Source organism: Otolemur garnettii, unplaced genomic scaffold (genome assembly GCF_000181295.1).
Source record: "Otolemur garnettii isolate 467f Iridium unplaced genomic scaffold, OtoGar3 scaffold00112, whole genome shotgun sequence".
NCBI lineage: Eukaryota > Metazoa > Chordata > Mammalia > Primates > Galagidae > Otolemur > Otolemur garnettii.
Genome location: NW_003852507.1, coordinates 6,670,749 through 6,674,025, shown reverse-complemented (window position 1 = coordinate 6,674,025; position 3,277 = coordinate 6,670,749).

Sequence of the window (3,277 nt, the reverse complement as noted above, 5' to 3'; positions counted from 1 at the left end):
TGGATTAGAACCCACCAGCCCAGGTGTATGTGGCTTGCGCCTTAGCCATGCCAAGCCACAGGCACCGAGCTAATTTGCTGGGATTTTGATTGGGATTGCATTGAACCTATAGATCAAGTTGAGAAGAACTGACATCTTGATAATATTGAGTCTTCCTATCCGTGAACGTAGAATATCTCTCTATTTAGTTTTTTGATTTCTTCCATCAGAGTTTTATATGATAACTTTCCTTACATAGATCTTGCACATATTTGGTTAAATTTATGCCTATTTCATTTTTGGGGGGGTGAAATGGGGATAAAAATACCTTGGGATTGTGTGTGATAATTAAATGAAATGACTTGAAAACTCTTTGGCACATAGAGGTGTTTTAGTTTCAGTAAATGTACATTCTTTCCCACTCCCTAACCTGGATACATTCACATTGCTGTGGAGTTTAATCACTCACTTAGTCACCAATTACTCAGTCAAGTATTTATTGAATGCCTATTCTGTCAGGCACAATTCCTAGAACTGAAATACAATAGTGAAACAAAAAAGACAAAAGTCCTTGCCCTCATGGAGCTAACAGTCTAGTGTGGGAGACAGATAATAAAACAAGTAAAATGCATAGGATGTGAGTGTCCATGGAGAAAAAGAATGCAAAGGAGAATTGGAGGTGTGGGGCAGAATCGGGAGGCATGAAGTTTTGTTTTTTTTTAGAGACAGTCTCACTTTATTGCCCTTGGTAGAGTGCTATAGTGTCACAGCTCACAGCAACCTCTAATTCCTGGGCTTAGGCAATTCTCTTGCCTCAGTCTCCTGAGTAGCTGGGACCACAGGCACCTGCCACAACATTTTTTTTGTTGCAGTTTGGCTGGGGCCGGGTTCGAACCTGCCACCCTCAGTATATGGGGCCAGTGCCCAACGCACTGGGCCACAGGCGCTGCCCAAGTTTTAAGTAGAGATCAGGAAGGACTCACTGACAAAGTGACAACTGAAAAAAGCCTTGAAGGAATGAAAGAGCCACATGCCACTGAGGGTAGAGAGAACTACAGGTAAGTGCCTGGGGCCAGAATGTGTCTGTCATGTGAGAGAACAGCTGAGTTAAGGTTGAAAAGCACAGGACAAGATCAGCAAGGAGATGGATCCTGGAGGGCCTCATAAGCCATGGTGAAGTATCTGGCTTTTATTCTAGGTGAAATCTACAAGTTTCCCTATAAGGGAAATGTCACTGTGTAACGTGCTGTGTGACTTCATGGCACTCTACCAAGGGCAACACAGTGACATTCTGTCTCAAAAAGAAAAAAAGAAAAAAAAAATTTACAAAGAGATGTAGCGTCAATGGTTGTTGGGTTTTCAGCTTTGGTTCTGTGGCAGAGGTTGAAGATGAGGCTGAACATTTTCTGGACTTGTATTGGGCAGAGAAGTCATGTGATTTGACTTAGTTTCAGCAGGATCACTGTCACCCTGGTTGCCAGGTAGAGAGGTTGAGAGATGAGTCAGGTGTCTGATAAGGCAGCTTTGGTGGGAACAATGAAAGTAGTAAGAAATAAGTGAGGCTCATGGACCACTAGGGCATCTGTGGATGGGCTCAAGGATGTCCGTGAACCCCCTGAAATTTTGTATACATGTTTCTGTGCATGTGCATTTGGGGGAGAAGGGATTTTTTTTTTTTTGGAGTTTCAAAGCAGTTCTGTAATTCATATCAAGAAGTACATTGGTGATAGATAATCAGGATACTTCATGCTTATTCCTAACTATTCAAAGTCCTCAATTAAGTTCTTTCTTCAGACCTTGATCCTAAATCCTCCATGGCATTGATCCTGTTTGTGAACCTGTCGTGGCTTCCACTACCCCCTGACTTCTAGTTCAGACTCTTCAGGATTTTTTTTTTTTTGAGACAGAATCTCACTCTGTCACCCTGAGTAGAGTGCTGTGGCATCATAGCTCACAGCAAGCTCAAACTCAAATGATCCTCTTGCCTCAGCCTCCCAAGTAGCTCAGACTACAGGCACCTGCCACAATGCCCTGCTATTTTTAGTACAGACAGAGTCTTGCTCTTGCTCAGGCTGGTCTTGAACTGCTAAACTCAAGCAATCCATCTGCCTCCACCTCCCAGAGGATTACAGGCTTGAGCCATTGCACCTGGCCCTCATCAGGATTGTTAAGAAAAGAGACCCACAGGGCAATGAGTAGATTGTGTTCGTTTCCTGTGCTACTTACAATGGAAACTTGGACGCTACAGGCAGAAACACCGTCCTAGCAACCATGAGGGGCACTTGTAAAGCTAGTGTTGTTCTCAGAGGAATGTCTTTTTTTAATAAACTCTGGTCTACAAATCACATAAATCTCGGCAGAAAGAGTTGATTTTATGATTTGGTTTGCTTAATAGTCATACAATTAAAATAAGTTGTAAGAAACGATGGTGATGTTTGTTAGGATAAATATTTAAAAGGGAACAGCTGTAGGAAGATATAATAATTCACATCAGCCCATCATCCTTCATTCTCAATAAAGGCAACAGAGGTTGGTGCTGAACCAGAGGGGTTTCTTGGTATGTCTTTGGAATATCTTGTGCTACAGCTGTCCGGGTTGAGAGAGGATACCCGAGAAGGGTGAGGTCTGGGAGAACAGGTCTTCTCAGGGACATCACAAGGATGCACCTGCAGGGTCCTCTCCATGGTGACTCAGCTCTTGGGAATTTGTAGACTTATCTTCCTGGAACCTGGAAATTTCCCAAGTTCTGTGAACTCCTGTAGTTCTATAGGGGCGGACTAGCATCTCCCGCTTGATCCAAACTGGCCAATGAGAAGGGTACCTGGGGGTGGAACTTCTTGACTGTCAACAAAAGGAGAAAGACCGAGCCAGTTGGGGAGCGCAGCCATTTGGAAATATATGCCATAAGCTCTCAGCCGATGAATAAAGCCCATTGTCTTATAAATGTGGTGTTTGGGTGCTCTTTCTCTCCGTTGGGCCTCGTCTTCCTGCGACAGGGTGAGGTAGAGAAGAGCTGAGAGTCACACGTGCCTACAGGAGTAGCGGATCCGTGACAGACAGGCTCTGGGGAAGGGTTAACTAGAGGGTGGTTGACTGTTTCTTATTGGAGCAGTCTGCCCTCTACCATCTTTGACAGTGTACTATACTTACAGGAAGAAGAGGGTTGAGGTCACAGATGTGGTGTGCAAATGACTCAATGTTGCCTGCCATCTTTCCTGAATTCCTGAGTTGGGTTTTCTAGTGTGCAGTCCTGGTGGTTATATTTTTCAGGAGGCAAGTTAATAATTTTTTTTTTTTT